Source organism: Hylobates moloch, unplaced genomic scaffold (assembly GCF_009828535.3).
Source record: "Hylobates moloch isolate HMO894 unplaced genomic scaffold, HMol_V3 SCAFFOLD_14, whole genome shotgun sequence".
Taxonomy (NCBI): Eukaryota; Metazoa; Chordata; class Mammalia; order Primates; family Hylobatidae; genus Hylobates; species Hylobates moloch.
This window is the reverse complement of record NW_026652289.1, coordinates 47,580,984-47,598,952: the sequence shown is the minus strand read 5'-3', so window position 1 is coordinate 47,598,952 and position 17,969 is coordinate 47,580,984. Positions and strand designations below refer to the sequence as shown.

Below are 17,969 nucleotides of genomic sequence, written 5' to 3'. Positions count from 1 at the left end.
TTAGCATGTAGTTCTAGCCTACTCTTATGAGCTTTTGTTATAATGACATTTCAGTGTTCAGAGCCCTTGCAGTGCTATTCTGATATGCTTCATTTTTCTGGTACTACCAGTGCCCTTGCTCAATCTCTGCAGTTCTGCCTACTGGGGTGAAAAGACCTTTCCTGGGCTGCCTGGTACCACTGGGTGACCATCTGCTGCTTAGGTTTGGGAACAGAAAAAGCCTGCAGGGCTTGGGCCTCTTTTCCTACTAGGTGGAGAGCAGAAAAAAATGAAGAACTCAGCTGATGCTGTACCTGAAGGTGAACTGGACCACTTGCCAGTGCCCCAGTGATAGAGTGAGGCTGAGTTAACCTAGGATTTTGCTGCTGCTAAAGTAGACATATCAGACCACATCTTGGCACCCTCATTGTGGAACAGAGGCTGGGATTCCCCACTAGGTCTTTACTGGTCTTCCCCCTTTCCTGGTGTTTTAGCCAGGCTGCAGAGAACAGGCTTCTCTTGTTTGTTTGTTTGTTTTTGGCTTTGCCTATTGGCAGTTCTGGGTTGCGGGCCTCTCCAGCCTCTAGTTTGGGGTAGATAGTAGATAGAAAGAAAATCCAGGGAACTCACCCTATTGTTGTTTCTCAAGTCCTGAGGTCCCTAACCAGTTCATTCTGACTTTCAGAATCCTTATATTGTTGTCTATTAAATAATTTCCAGGGTATTTAGTTGTATTTAGCAAAGAGGAGGAAAGTCAGTCTCTACCATCTTGTCCTGGAATTGGAAGTCTCAGTTCTTCTTTTTTGTGAACATGATATAAATGCAATTGCACTGTGATTCCTCTTTGGTAAATTTGTTTATGTTATTCAATATTATGTTCCAAGAACTCATTCATATTATTTCATTTTGTTGTAGTTCATTGATTTTTCTCTGCTCTAGAGTTTTCCATTGTGTGAAAGCCACTCAATTTATCCATTCTACTATTGGTGGACATTTGAGATATTTCCCCTTTCCCCTCCCCTACTTTAAATTAGAGACTATACTTCTATGGGCATTCTTGTACATACCTCCAGCGGCATCTGTGCAAGATCAGCAGAGTATAAATCTAGGTGAGTAAATGGTGAGTCAAAGGGTATGGGAATTTTCATTTATACTAGATAAAGCCAAATTATTTTCTTAAGTGGTTATACCAATCTACCCTTCCATCAGCAGGTGTAAGTTTCTTTGTTCCTTTGCATCCTCATCAATCCTTGATAACATCAGATTTTAAACTTTTTCCAATCTCGGGGCAATGTAATTGTTCTAATTTTAGTTGTAACTTGCATTTCCCTGATTACTAATAACGTTGTACATATATAAAACTTTTTTCATATTTTATAGAATCTTTTATGTGATATGATCATTCAAACTTTTTCTATTTTTCTTTTGGCTTGCTAGTCTTCTTCCTTCTTTTCTCAGTTTTTCCCTATTTTCTCCCAGCTTTTAATTTGTCATTTTTACTCTTTTAATCGATGAGTAGAAGTTCCTAACTTTAATGTGGGATTTATCAATCCTTTCCTTTATACTTTATGCTTTTGTGTCTTATTAAAAATTGTTACCATTTCCTAAAGTAATAAACATTATTTTATAATGTCTATTCTTTTTTGCTGTCTTCTAAACATCTTAGAGTTTTGCCTTTTGTGTTTATATTTTTAGTATACCTGGAATTGATGTCTGTGAGGTATAGGGGTACATTATCATTTTTTTTCATACAGTTAGCCCATTGTTCCAGTGCCCTCTGTTGAAAAGTGTCTCTTTCCCCACAGATCAAAAGTACTAGTTTTGGAACAATTCAGATTTCCTCTTATGAACATGGGGTTGTTTCTAGGCTCTCTATTCTATTCCATTTGGTCAGTTTTTAAGATTTTTATGCCAATAAGCCATTGTCTTAATCACTATATTTTAAAACAAGTATTGTTCTCTTGTATGAAAATATCTCCTTCCTAGTGTTTATTTAGATGCACTTATTTATTTGAGGCCTTTTGCTTTTGATAAATATTTAAGGATAAGCTTAAATCTAAAAAGAAAAAAGACTTGAAAATTTGATACTATATTAAATTTGTAGATAAATTTGGGGAGAATTGACGTCTATTAAGCCTACCATTTTAATAGATATGATATATTGCTGCGTTATTCAGGCCTTATTTAATATATTTCAGCAATTTTTATAATTTTCTTCAGCAAGGGCTTACATATCTTTCATTAGATTAGTTCCCAGGCATTCCTCATTTTCTGGTGCATTGTGATTCTTATCTTTTTAATAATTCTATTTATGAACTGCTATTTGCTGGCATATGGAATGCAATTTTTAAATAGTTACTTTAATTAAACATTTTATTTTGCAATTATGGTAGATTCACCAAAAGTCACAAGAAAACAATACAAACAGATCTGTGTATAATCCAGTTTCCCCCAATGGTAACATCTTGTAAAATTATAGTAGAATATTACTGATGTTGATGCAGCCAGGATATAGAATATTTCCATCATCACAAGGTTCCCTCATGTTACCTTTATATAACCACAGTCACTTCCCTCCCAACCCCACTCCACCTTTTCTCCTATTTTTTCTAGAAGTTTTATAGTCTTACATTATACTTGTAAGTCCATTTTGAGTTAATTTTTGTGTAAAATGTGAAACTTGAATCAAGCTTTTTTTTTTTATCTCCTGTGGATATCCAATTATAGCACCATTTGTTGAAAAAAACTATCTTTCTTCCATGGAATTCCTGCTGCATCTTTGTCATATGTCAATTCAGTATATACTTCAGGCTTATTTCTGTGTTCTCTATTCTATGTATATCTCTTACCAAATATCACACAGTGCTGAATTCTGTAGCTATACATTAAGTCTTAAAATTGGGTGGACTGATTCCTCCCATTTTATTCTTCTATTTCCATCATTTTAGCTAATGTAATCCCTTTGCATTTACATATAAATTTTAGAATAATTTTGTCCATATCTACAAAAAGTCTTACTGAAATTTTGGTAGGAATTGCATTAAACCAGCATATCAGTTTGGGAAGAATTAATCTTTACTATGCTGAGGTTTTCAATCTATGAACATGGTATGTCTCTATTTATTTAGATCATCTTTGATTTCTCTCATTAGTGTCTTTGTAGTTTGTAGCATACAAGTCCTATACATGTTTTGTCAGATTTATGCCTAAGTATTTTGCTTTCTTTTGAGTGACTATAAATGGTATGCATTTTAATTTGGGTGTCCATATATTCATTGATAGTAGATATAAATACAATTGATTTTTATAAGTTACTTTTATGTCCTGTGAATTACTGAAACTCATTAGTTCTAGGCATTGAGTTTTTCTGTGTAGACAACAACATCATCCACAAACAAGGACAGTTTTATTTCTTCCTTTTGGATCTTTATGCTTTTTATTTTCTTTTGTTTCCTTATTGTAGTAAGTAGAACTTCCAGTAGTGTGTTGAATAAAAGTGTTGAGATTGGGCATTCTTTCCTTGTCCCCAGTCTTGGTGAAAACATTTGGTTTTCATTATTAATTATGGTTTTAGCCATAGGATTTTTGCAGATGTTCTTTATGAGGTTGAAGATATTCTCCTCTAGTCCTAGTGTACTGACAGCTTTTAATCATGACTGGGTACTTAATTTGGTCAAAAAATTTTTTTGCATTCATTGATATGATCATGTGATTCTTCTTATTTAGCCTATTAATAGGGCAAATAACATCAGTTGATTCTTGAATATTGAGCCATCCTTGCATTCCCAGAATAATTCTACTTGGTCATCATGTATAATTCTTTTCATATATTGATGAATTCAATTTGCTAACATTTTGCTTATATATTATCTATATAAGTATATATATTTATATGTATATTATATATATATATATGTATATATATATATATATGTTGTTTTTTTTTTGCGGCAAGGTCTTGCTCTGTCACCCAGGCTGGAGTGCAGTGGCACAGTCGTGGCTCACTGCAGTCTCCACCTCTCAGGCTCAAGAAATCCTCCCACCTCGGCCTCCCAAATAGCTGGGACCATAGGCATGTGCCACCATGCCTGGCTAATTTTTATTTTCTTAATTTTTTTTTTTGTAGAGACAGAGTTTTGCCATGTTGCCCAGTCTGGTTTCAAACTCCTGAGCTCAAGCAATCCACCTGCCTCGGTCTCCCAAAGTGCTGGTGTTATAGGCATGAACCACCATGTCTGGCCATGCATCTATATTTATGAAGACTGTTGGCTGGTAGTTTTCTTTTTTTGTAAATCTTTGTGTGGTTTTGGTACCAGGATAATATTAGCTTAATAAGGTGAATTGGGATGTATTTTCTGCCATTTTCTGGAAAAGACTGTGTACAATTTATGTTAATTCTTTAAATGCTTGGTAGAATTCTTCAGTAAAGCCATCTGACCCTAGAGGTTTATCATTTGGAAGTTTTGAAATTACAAATTCAATGTCCTTAATAGTTACAGAACTATTCAAATTATATTTTTCATATTTGCATAGTTGTGGTAGTTTGTGCTTTTTGAGGAATTGGTACATTTCATTTAGTACATTTATGTGTGTAGAGTGGTTGGTAGTATTTCATTATTATCCTTCAGAAATCTTCAGGGTTTGTAGTGATAGCTTCTCTTTTATTTCTGATATTAGTAATTTGTGTCTTTTCTATTTTTTATTGTATTAATGTTGCAGTCTTGCTAGAGGTTAGTTTCATTGATTGTCTCTATAAAAAATCTTGTATAGCTTTTTTAGTTGTTGTTGTAGGCTTTACATTATATAGACATAACTCATTACAGTCTACTAGTGATCATTTTACCAATTCAAGTGAAGTGTAGAAAACTTATTTCCCTTTACCTACCTCGTTTATACTATAATTGTCTTAAAATATTTCCTTTGCATACACTTAAAACCACATCACAGTGTTAACATTTTTTGCTTCAACCATCAAATAGAAAACTCAAGAGGAGAAGAAAAGTCTATTGTATTTACTCACATTTTGTTTGCCATGTGTTTTTCCTTCCTGATGTTTTAAGATTCTTTTTGTTTGTTTTCCTTCTGTTTAGTGAATGTCCTTTAGATGTTTTTTTGGGATAGTTCTGTTGGTGACAAATTCTATTCATTTTCCTTCATCTCAGAATCTCTTGATTTCCCTTTCATTTCAGAAAAAAATATTTTTTGCTAGATAAAGGACCTTGGGCTGACAATTTTTTTCTTCCATTACTTAAAAATATAGCACATCCTTCTGTCCTCTTTCAGATAAGAAATCTACTGTCATCTGAATTGTGTTTCCTTTATAATTAATGTGTTATTTCTTTCTGCTTTTTTTTAAAGATAATTTTATGTGTTTAGTTTTTAAAGTTAAATTATAATGGGCTTTTATGTATGTTTCTTTGGATTTATTGTTTGGAATTCTCTAAGCTTCTTGAATCTGTAATTTCATATCTTTTCCTAAATTTGTGAAGTGCTCAGCCATTATTTCTGAATCCCATTCTCTTTCTCTCTCCTTCCGCAACCCTATGACACAAATGTTAGCTCTTTTGTTATAGTATCACAGATCCCTGAGGCTTGGTTCATTTTTTTCCCAGTCTATTTTTCTCTGTCTTGTTCAGAGTGAGTAATTTCTGTTATTCCATATTCTAATTTATTGATTCTTTCCTCTGTCCCCTGAGTTCATTCCTTTAGTTTGTTTATTTTGGTAATTATATGTTTTAGTGCTAAGGTTTCCACTTGATTCTTCATATCTTCTATTTATTTGTTGAAACTTTCTTTTTCATTGTTTTGACCATATTTGCAATTGCTTATTTAAAACATTTTATGATAGCTGCCTTAAAATCTTTGTCAGATATTTCTATATTTTCTATCATCTCAGTGTTGGCATCTATTGATGGTTTTTCTTCTATCCTGTTCAAAATATTTCTGGGGTTTGGTATGATTAGTAATTTTCAATTGAATCCTGGACTTTTAAAAATTGTTATGAGGCCCTGGATCTTATTTAAACCTTCCATTTTAGCTGCCTTTGACATTATTCTTGCAAGTGTGGGGAAGGGGCCACCATTTGTTACTGCTGGGTAAAGGTAGAAGTCCAGCTTCCCCATCAGGTCTTCATTGACACCCAAGGTGAGGGGCCTCTCATTAATGTTGTATAGAGATGTGATTTACAGTTCTCCACGTTTTACACTGAAGCTGTGGGTGAAAAGGGCTTTCTACTGTATGGCAGGGATGAAAGTCCCATCACTCTACTCAGCCTTCTCTGACAGTACCCCAACAGCCGGGTTGGAGTAAGTTGTTACTACCTGGGAAAGATGGAAGTCTAGGTTTCCCATTCAGCCACTTCCCATTCAGCCACTGCTGGCATGGGTGGGACAGGGCCCCATGTTTCTTTGGTGGAGTGGAGCAGTTATTGTCTAATGTTTTCTGTCTTGCTGAACAGTCCCTTCATGGTCATTTGGCTAGAGAGATCAGACTTTGGTTTTGGCTTTTTTTTTTTTTTTGACTGTACCTGCTGGCAATTTCAGATTGCCAGCTACAATTCTGGAATACATGTGGCAAAAGAATTCCTAGAGAAGTCATCTTGTCATTCCTTGGGTACCAAGGTTCCTATCTGATCTGTCTTCTCTCTACCTTTCAGAGTCTTCTTATGTTTGTTTAACATCAAATATCTAGCATTTTTAGTTGTACTTACTGGGAGAAATAGAGAAAAGTCTGTGTACTCCATCTTCCCAGAGTGGAACTGCAATTTATTTTTGTTCATTGTTGTTATATTCAGCATCTTCAGGCTCTTTGCAAATTTTTTATCTTAGATTTTATTTTCTACATAATAATATCATCTATGAATAATAATGGTTTTGTTTCTTCAAACCCCCTTTTAATTTTTTTAATTTTTAAGTTAACATACTGTAAAAATGACTTTTATGTTTTTTCAGTGATAAGAAGATATTACAAATAACTATATAGCATAAATTTGAACAACTAGATAAAATGAGAAAGTTCTGAGGAAAATAAACTGTATCAAAATCAACTCAAGAAAAACAGGGAAACTTTTACAGGCCTGTAAAAATTAAAGAAACGGAGCGATTTTAACTCTTTCCACAAAGAAGTTTGCCACCCTTCTAAAATGCGAGAGTTTTATGAATTTTAACATATGCAGGGTCATGGAACCACCACCACAATCAGGATATAGAAGAGTTGGTTCTGTCACCTTTGAAAGTTCCCTTAGGCTGCCCTTTTGTCGTCCAACCATCTCCCCACCCCAACCCTTGGCAACCATTTTTCTGTTCTGTCTTTCTTTTTCTGCCTTTTCCAGATAGCGTATAAAACGAATTCATACACTCTGTGGTCTTTTAAGATAATTTTTCTTCTTAATCTGTTAAAGTGGTAAACGATTTCATTTATTTGCCAGTGTTCAACAAATCTTTGAATCCCTGGATTCAGTCGACTATGATTTTATTTGTAATTTTTATGTTCATGAGTGTGATGGCCTTGGAATTTTTCTCCTGTACTGGCTCCAAGGTTACACTGACCTCACACTGATACCATGCTCATCTCTTTTACTGGTGTCAACGTTTCCTTTTTCCTTGCCATGTAACTAAGTTTGCCACCCTTCTAAAATGTGAGGTGTGGTTTCTCATTATCTACATTCTGGAATTTGTATTCCAGGTTTGGAATTATTTATTTCTTCAATGACTTATAGAACTTACTGTTTAAAACCATCTGGTACCAGTGTTTTCTTTGTGGAAAGAGTTAAAACCACTCTGTTTCTTTAATTTTTACAGGCCCGTAAAAGTTTCCTTGTCTTTCTTGAGTTGATTTTGATACAGTTTATTTTCCTCAGAATTTTCTCATTTTATCTAGTTGTTCAAATTTATGCTATACAGTTATTTGTAATGTCTTCTTATCATCTTTTAATCTTTACTGTATCTGTAATTGTGTCCCCTTTCAACCATCATTTTATTTGCGTTTTCTTTCTTTTCTTTTTCTTTTTTTTTGGTCTTGAGTGACCTTGCTGGAGCGTCATCAGTATTTTAAAATCTTTTCACAGAACCAGCTTATAATTTTGTCAACTCCCCTATTATATGTGTATTTTTATTTAATAAATTTTGTCCATATCTTTATCATTTTCTCTACTTTCTTTGATGATTAGCCCATTATTTTCAGCTTTTCTTCCTTTTTAATATAAGCACTTGAGATAACTTTTCCTGTAAGCACTGTTTTATCTTTAGCTGCATTCCACAAGATTTAATATGTAAAATTTTATTATCATTCTGTTCTAAATGTTTTAAATTTCCAGTATGATTTCTTCTTTGACCCATGAGTTATTTGGAGGTATGTTTCTTGATTTTCAAATATGTAGTTATTTTCCAGTTACCTTAAAGACAAAAATCAAAACCTTTTTCTTTTCGAGTAACTACATATTCACATGAAGTTGCAAAGATAGTACAGAGAAGTCTCATGTACCCTTCACCCAGTTTTCCCCATTGGTTCCCCCTTACATAGCTATAGTAAAACATCAAAACCACAAATTTGACATTGCTACGGTGTGTGTGTAGTTCTATGCTATTTTATCCCTTGTAACTTCCACTTCAGCGAAGACACCAAAGTGCTCCCTCGCCACTAAGATCTCCCTAATGCCACCCTTCAGAATCACACCCCACCCCTCTTCCCAGCATCCTTAACCTCTAGCAGCAACTCATCTGTTTTCTCTCTCCCCAGTTAACATTTTTAAGTGCCTTATAATTAATTGTGGTGTTGTCAGAAAGCATGGAGTGGGTCATTCCAGTTATTCAGAATTGTTGAGAATTATTTGATGACCCCATATAAGATTATTTTCATATTTTGTTTATGTTTAAAGAGACATTATATATAGCTATTAACCTTACTGCTTTTTGTCTGCTTGATCTATCAGTTTCTTAAGGAGTCAGTTAAAAATCTCATGCTAGATTTTCCTTTTAGTTATTTCAGCATTATGAGGCTATGTTATAAGGTGTGAACACATTTAGAATTGTTATATATTCTTTATGATTGAAAGCAGTTATAATTTGTATCCTGAGTTTATCTCTATTATTTTTGTTTGAGTCTACCCTGTCTATAAAGTGGTACTAGCTTTATTTTTATTAGCAGTTGTCTGAGCTATCTATCTATCTACCCACTATCTGTCTATGTCTATATCTATCTACTTGTATCTAGTTTTTATTCTTTTGTTTTCAACTACACACACACCTACATATGTATGTGTGAATGTGTATGTGAATGGCTGTTGCTTTTTGAACTTTTTGTCTTCTTTTATTTTACTTGTATATTTCTTAAATGGTTTATGGTTGGATTTACAATGTAAATCTATCTTGACAATTGTCATCTTTGCCTCTTAGATGAATCTCTTTAAAATTATTTTTATTATTATATTTAAAATTATTAAAAATTATCTTTAAAATTATATTTATCTTTAAAATTATATTTAACCCCTTAAATTATAAGTAAAATTATTTCACGTTTAATATTTATTCCATTTTCCCTGTTTTATTCTCTGCTTTGTCTTTTTATTGATTATATTTTCTCATTCCCTTTCTCCTCCTCTTGATTCTGTTTCTAATTCTATTTGTGTGATTGTTTTTCTTTCTTTTTTCTTTTTTTTTTTTTTTTGAGACAGAGTCTCACTGTATCGCCCAGGCTGGAGTGCAATGGTGCAGGCTCTGTTCATGGCAAACTCCACCCCAAGTGGCTGGGATTACAGGCGCCCACCACCATACCTGGCTAATTTTTGTATTTTTAGTAGAGTTGGGGTTTCGCCATGTTGCCCAGGCTGGTCTTGAACTCCTGAGCTCAAGTGATCTGCCTGTTTGTGCATCCCAAAGTGCTGGGATTACAGACAGACATGAGCCACCGCACCCAGACCTATTTCTGTGATTGTATGGTGAACTCAGAAAATTTGGCATGTATATGAAGGTTTTCAAAGTGTAAAACTTATGAATTTTTACTTTTACCCTCTTCCTGAATAACAGAAAAACCATTGAATATTTTCACCCCAATAGTATGTTTTCCTGGCTCATATCCTTTTGTTAACAGGTAAATTGCTCCATTTTTATTTGTAAAACCATAACATATTATTATTACTTCAGACAGTCACTTTTTGTTTAGATTTACCTGAATATCAACTCTTTCTTTTAATCATCATTCTTTGCCTCACAGGCCTTCATCTTGGGTCACTTCTCTTCTTTCTAAAGAAAAACATATTTTTGGAATTTCTTTTAGTGAGAGTATATTGGTGGCAAACTCCCTTGGGATTTTTTTTTTTCTGTCTGTAAAGACCTTTATTTTACTCATTTTTGAAGATATTTTAGCTGGTATACAATTCTATGTTGATGATTACACTGAACTAATCATTACACTGCTTTGACTTATACAATTGCTGTTGAGAAGTGAGCTTTAAGTTTGATTTTTGCCCTTTTGAAGTTAATCTGTCTTTTCTCTCTGGCTGCTGTTTTAAAGTCTTCTATATGTTTTGGTGTTTTGCAGTTTTGCTAAGAACAATCTAGATATGCTTTTTTTATTTATCTTATTTGGGATTTGTTGGTTTCATGAATTGATGCATTTCTTCAGGACTGAAAGATTTTCAATAATTACGTGAAGTATACTTCTACCTCATTATTCCTATTCCCTTCTTGTGGAACTCTGATTAGATGTTAGGCTTTGTCACTCTATCTTACATGTTTCTTTACCTCTCTTTTATGTTTTCTTTATGTTACCATCTGAGTATTATTCTAATTCTTTCATCCTCTCTTTAACACTGTCTAATATACTTTTCATCCATCTATTTAATTTTTAATAAGAATAATTTTTTAAATTTTGTGCTGCTTTTTCAAGTTGGCTGGGAAACCTTATTTTCTCCCTTCTCAAATTTCTCAGTCACTTCTTTTTTGTTTTAAAAATATTAAATATGTTTATTTTGTATTCTGTGTCTGCTCACTCCATAATTAGAAGTCTTCACAGGTCTGATTATGGTGTGTTGCTCCTTGTAGTTCTCTCTCTTAGAACCTTGTTTTTTGTTTTGAGACAGTCTTGCTCTGTCGCCCAGGTTGGAGTGCAGTGACATGACCTCGGCTCACTGCAACCTCTGCCTCCTGAGTTCAAGTGATTCTCATGCCTCAGCCTCACGAGTAGCTGGGATTACAGGCATGAGCCACCACTCCCGGCTACTTTTATTTCTTTTTTATTTTAAGTAGAGGTGGGGCTTCACCATGTTGGTCAGGTTGTCTCAAGCTCTTGGCCTCAAGTGATCTGCCCACCTCAGCCTCTCAAAGTGCTGCAATTACAGGTGGGAGCCACCACACTTGACCTAGGACCTTGTTTCAATGTGTGTTTTATCTTTTGTTTTGTTTTGTTTTGATTTTTTTTTCTGTGACAGCTCATATGTTTTGTCATTTTGTGGGAAGTTTTGTGACCGAAGTCAAAGCTGGTTCCTGCAGAGAAGATTCAAATTTGTTTCTGCCAGGTAGTGGGGCACCACCAGCCTGGAATCATTTTAAACTAAATTCTTATCTAGAGGCTTTAAAAAGATGTCCATATGTATTAATTAAGGTTGCCAACTCTTGCAAAAGCCATCTGGTAATGATTATTCCTCTGGGGGGAAGATTTTCCTCCTTCCATTCAGGGTCATTTCCTGATTAATTGTTTTCATGCATTTCCTGAGGGAGGGGATTGATTTATTTCCAGTTCAAACTTAAAATGAAGATATATCCTTTGGGGCTCCCTTTTTATGCGAGAGAAGTATCCTGTTAAACTCTCTTTCTTAGGAAGGAACTGGTATTTCTCTTCTGTTCCCAATATCCCATAAAGCTAAGAAAGACAAAGTTCAAGTTCAACCAGTTCATCAAATTATCTCAGAGCAATCTCCAGCTTCTGGGCTCTGCTTGTTTCTCAGAAAAGCTATGGTACAGCTTTTATTTACTTTTTGGCCTCCAGGTATTCCTTACCCATTTGCTATTTTATTGATACATTTACATCCCATGCAACACTTCCACTTGTTTTTGTTTTTGTGTTTCTAGAGACAGGGTCTCTCACTGTTGACCGGGCTGGGATACAGTGGTGTGATCTTACCTTACTGCAATCTCAACCTCTTGGGCTCAAGTGATCCTCCTACCACAGCCACCCAAGTAGCTGGTACTACAGGTTCGTACCACCACACTGGCAAAATTTTAAAAATCTTTGTAGAGATGGATCTCACTTTGTTGCCCAGACTGGTCTTGAACTCCTGGCCTCAAGCAATCCTCCCACTTTGGCTCTTTTACTTTTATTTAGTAGAAGGATCCACTATACTACTAGACATGGAAGTCTCCTGTCATGACACCTTTAGTCATTCTCCTATCATTGAATGTCCCCCTCCATGTTTTCTATTACAAACAATATGATGATGAACATATTTGTATAGACATCTTTGTGTACCTTGTCCAGTTAGTTTCTATAATAAATTTCTAGAATATAAAAAGAAAGTGACAGAACTGAGGAATATTTGGAAAATAGCTTGGCACTACTTATAGACTAACTAGATTCTTAGGGCTCTTGATAGTCATTGCATACATTACTTTGCTTACTCCTTTCAAAAATCCCACTGGAACTAGCATAATGAAAACTCTACTGAGGGTCATTTCTATTAAGTAAATAAAAATATACACACTGTTTCTGGAAAAAAAATAGCCAATTATTTTAATATTACCTAGAGTTTTTTTTAAGAGGACCTTCTCCCAAATTATTAACAGAAATAATTTCTTAACTAAGTAACATAATTCTGTAATGTGTTTGGAAACATGTAAGATGAGTCAAGATGAAGAGCAATGAAAAACTGGTCCTATCAGGTTTGAAAACAACTGTAAACAACCGTGGATATTTTAATCCTTCCTAGGGTCTGACTGGTGGAGAAGTCCATGGTTTTCTCAGGAGACAGCTATTTGTCTGGGGACATCACTACAAAGGTTCTGTAAATCAATTCTAAATTGATTCCAGAAGGATGAAGGAGAGAATGGATGGGTATCTACATAAACAGCAGGAAATACCAGGATCCACTGGTAGGAAGTGGACTAACAAAGTGCAATGGAGATTTGGGGCTATCTGGGTAGTGTCAGAGGAGGAGGGATGTTGAATGACATACCAAGGGGTTTGGATTTGGTCTTGAATTCATGAAAGACAGAGCCATTAGTTTTAATAGAAAGTTTCATGGGTAGCATTTGCATTTTTATAAAATTATGCTGGCAACAAGGTACAGAGGAATTTCAGGGAGAAAAGATTAAAGGCAGGGAAATTAGGAATAGATGAGTGAATATTTTTAATGGTTTTATTAAGATATTAACTCACATACCACACAAACAATTTAAAGTGTAATGTTAAATGGTTTTTAGTATATTTACAGAGTTGTACAACCACACCACTGTATAATTTTAGAACATTTTTGTCCCCCAAAAAAGAAACCTCCCACCCATTAGCTGTTACTCCTTATGCCCCTCATTCCTGCCCGATCCCTAATTACCCACTAATCCACTTTCTATCTATAGATTTGCTTATTCTGGACATAATATAAATAGAATTATACAATATGTGGTCTCTCGTGACTGGCTTCTTTCATTTCATTTAATGTTTTCAAGACTCATTCATGTTGTAGCATGTATCAGTTCATTCATTTTAATGTCTTAATGTATTCATTCATTTTAATTGGCAATCTTCCATTATATGGATATACCCCATTTTATTCATCCATTTATCAGCTAATGGACACAGGTTGTTTCTATGTTTTGGATTCATGAATAATGCTGCTTTGAACTTTTTTGTACAAGTTTTTGTGTGGTTTTATGTTTTCATTTCCCTTGGGTATATACCTAGGAATGGAACTGCTGGATCATATGGTAACTCTATATTTAACTTTTTGAAAAACTGACACTGTTTTCCAAACCCCCTGCTCCATTTTACATTTCCACCATCAATGTAAGAGCATTCCAATTTCTCATCTCCTCCTTATACTAGCAGGTATGAAGTGGGTGTGATTATAGCCATCCTAGTACGTGCGAGTGGCATCTCATTGTGGTTTTGATTTGCATCTCCTTGATGGTTAATGATGTTGAATATCTTTTTATGTGCTTCTAGTCTTCTTGTATATCATTTGAAAAAATGTCTATTCATATTTTTTGCCTATTTATAAAAATTAGGTTATTTGTCTTTTTATTTTTGAGTGGTAAGCATCCTTTGTATATTCTAGATACACAAGTCCCTTATCAGATATATGATTTGCAAATATTTTCTCCATTTCTATAGGTTGTTTTTTCACTTCCTTGATGGTGTCCTTTGAGGCACAAAAGTTTTGAATTTTGACGAAGCTCATTTATCTGTCTTTTGTCATTTGTGCTTTTTGTATCATACTGAAGAAGCCTCTCCCTAACCCAACCCAAGATTTACTCCTATATTTTCTTTAAGACTTTTATAGTATTAGCTCTGACATATAGATCTATGATCTATTTTGAGGTCCTTTTTGTGTATGGTGTGAGAAAGGAGTCCAGCTTCACTCTTTTGCATGTGAATATCTGGTTGTCCCAGCACTATTTGTAAACTATATTTTTAAAATAGTTTTTCTATACCCCCTAGGGCATTGTATTAATAATAGTCCAATCTAAAACAAATATCCTGAGCTATGCCATTGGCAGTGGGAATGGGTGTGCTGGGGAAGGTTGAGAAGGTAAGATTATAAGGACTTGGGAACTGCAGTCATGCAGGGGTCGGAGAGTAAGAACTTGAGAAATTTTAGATTTCTGGTTCCCAACCTTCCCCTCCATATCAGGAGATCTGTGGCCTCATCATCCCACATGACATGTGGCCATCCCAGAACCAATCTGCTGGGGCCTACTTGTTTATCCTCATGACTGGAGGATCAAAGCCTGTAGCTGTATGATCAATTCAACCACAGGAAATAAGCCTCAATCAGGAGGACAGTTGAATTCTATTTTGTGGTTCCCTTAGACTGGAGCAGCTATGGCATCTCAGTTCGAAGAGAAAATGGTAAGGTTTGGATGGAAGGGGAATGCAGTAGCCAACTCCAGAAGCATCAGGCTTCTGTCAGTAATGCCAGTGATGTCAGCCAGGGCTGGCTACGTAAAAAATAAACACTCCAAACAGAGCAATGGAATTGTCATGATCTTTGGGGAGAAGTTTAGGATTTGGAATCACCTTGTTTGTAGGACACAATGCCCCAGAATTCTCCATCTTCATTCTGGATCCATTCCCTGGTTGCATGAGAATCTTGTTTGTTTTTGTTTTTTCCCCCATTTCTTGGAGTTGACTGTTCAGCCCTAGCAGTTACATGACCAATCCTAACTTTGGAAAAAATATTTAAAGAGTTCTCTGGACAGTTGACCCCATTTCTCGCTCAGTCGCCGTGGGGACTGGCAGATGGAGAGACTGGTACCCAGGTAATTACAGGGTGTATCACCCATAGAACCTCTGCCCAGGGCCACAGTCTCTGATGAGAATAGGGAAAATGTGTTTAGAAATGATTTTGACAGCCCCTGACCTCGATGACAAATCTTCAGCTCTGAGAGCAGCCCCACCTTGAGAGCAGAAACAGAAGAGTTCTGTTCTGTGTGCTGGGAGGGAGTCACACTGTGCAGACGTTCGTGGGGCTTCTACACTACAGAGAATCCTTTGATGAGAAACCTCTCCACCCAGGACATACTTGCCAGAGAGAGACCAGATGCTTTGTTCTTATGTAAGATGTTCTGACATGTGATCATTTGAGAGAGGTGCCCTTTAAACATAACCATCAGTTACTATTAAAAGTAAAGAGCTTAAAGTGATTTTAGAGATTGTTTAGTTCACCCCTCAGCTTTACTAAAGAGGAAACTGAGCCCAGATAATTGACAAGCTCAGAGTCATGAGAGAGTGAGTGCTGCTGGTCTCATGACCCTTTCTCTACTGCTCATTTCTGATGAAGAAACTGTTTAGCTTGAACAATAACTTGAAATAGTCCCAGAGTATAGATGAGTACTAGACTCTTGTTGGTGTCGAGAAAATAGAAGGTCCAAAAATGTGTTCACTGCCTCTGTTTCAGGAACCTTTAGGAATCATATGATTTTCTATGTGTTTGATAGAAAATCGCTACTTAGACCTCATCTTGGGTCATGATAGAACATTTCTATTCTCTCCTAGTAGCCATCTCATGAGCCATTTCACACCATGGCCATGTTGAAGTGAAGCACATCAATTTCACAAAACTCTCAAAGAACTTGATTATAGCCTAGTGAGATACACCTTACTGGAGCCTCCGGCTACTTCAGAGACTGGCTGCATGGCAGTGGGAAGGGAACAGCCTTCTGTCTTCTGTGTCTGAGATGGCTTTGGTTGGAGGATACAGACTTGTGAAGGAAGGAGAAGGACTCATCTGCATAGCCTTGTGCATGCACAAGAGGCTACACCTCCCTGCATGTGGAAACTGAGATTGCTCTTCCCAGGTGCCATGGAAAGAAGAGACTGAGCCACTGAAATGTGGAGAACTGAGGGGCCAAGTGGGGTCCCAGTCGGTTCAGTGTCTTTTGGATAAGGCCTTCTACAGCCAACACTGAAACCCCCAGAGAAAGCTTTCCCTCTAACATGGCATTAAGCATTTACAGCTAATCTGGGCGGGCGGGGCAGGGAGAGGCTCCACTTCCTATGATTCTCCTGCAATCAACTGGCTTTACAGGCCAGGCAATTTCCAACTGTGACTTGGACTCAGAACTTACAAAGAGGATTAAAAGAAAGACGTTTAAAAATAAACAGGCTTTAAGTCTACCAATGTGACAATTGAAATAAATGTAAAAGTAATCATTTATTTTTGGTTTGATTCTAAAAGTAGCATATACTCTCTATGGAAAATATAGAAAATCCAGAAAGGTGTGAAAAAATAGTATCCATAATTCCATCACCCAAACCGACTCTTGCTAATTCATGAGAGCAGGACCTTGTGTTTCATGTCTGCTGTCACACCCTCAGTACTTGGAACAGTGCCTGGTACAGAGTAAGTGCTTAATAAACATTTGTTGAATGAATGAGTGTTACTGTTTTGGTATACTTATTTCCAGCCCTTTTGCCCTTTTTCTGTGTATATTTTACATGATTGTAGTCAGTTATCGTCATTAGATAATATCTTTTTTTTAAACTTACTATGATGACACAGGTATATCTATGTCACAACTCTTTACAAACTTTTTTTTTTTTTTTTGAGACGGAGTCTTGCTCTGTCACCCAGGCTGAAGTACAGTGGCAGGATCTTGGTTCTCTGCAACCTCTGCCTCCCAGGTTTATGCGATTCTCCTGCCTCAGCCTCCCAAGTAGCTGGGACTGCAGGTGAATGCCAACATGCCGGCTAGTTTTTTTGTATTTTTAGTAGAGACGGGTTTTGCCATGTTGGCCAGGTGGTCTTGAACTCCTTGAACCCCTGAGCTCCAGTGATCCCCCCACTTTGGCCTCCCAAAGTGCGGGGATTACAGGTGTGAGCCACCGCGCCCGGACTCTATAAACATTTTTAAAGGTGCTTAGTATTCGATGTATTGTGTACACATCATTTACTTATTTACGTTCATGCAGCTAGATATTTGAGATAAAATATCAATTTCAAAGATCCTTTGCACATAGGGCTTGCTCCTCATGGATAAGTAGACCAACTGGCTGTTTTACTAGGCTTCCTTATGCTCAATGGACCCTAAAAAGTTAATAAAATCACATTCTATGTTTTACTTTCATAGTCTCACTGGATTTACATAAAGAAGCTTTCACTTCTCAGTGCCAGAGGGAGGTCTTGAAATTAGAATCAGGACATTACCTTGTCAATCTACTGTAACTAAGAAATATCTTTTGAATATTGTGTTTTATGAAGCATTGAATTCAGAGAACTACTCATTATGCTAAGTTCTGGCAATACAGAGTCTCAAGAATTCAACTGAACTCAGCTACCTTCT

General features: G+C 36.0%; 1 protein-coding gene across 5 annotated transcripts in view; it reads left to right on the top strand.

Annotated features, from left to right (window-relative positions):
• Positions 1-17,969, top strand: part of IL16 (interleukin 16) — a 108,712-nt gene that overhangs the window by 40,493 nt on the left and 50,250 nt on the right. The window lies entirely within an intron of this gene.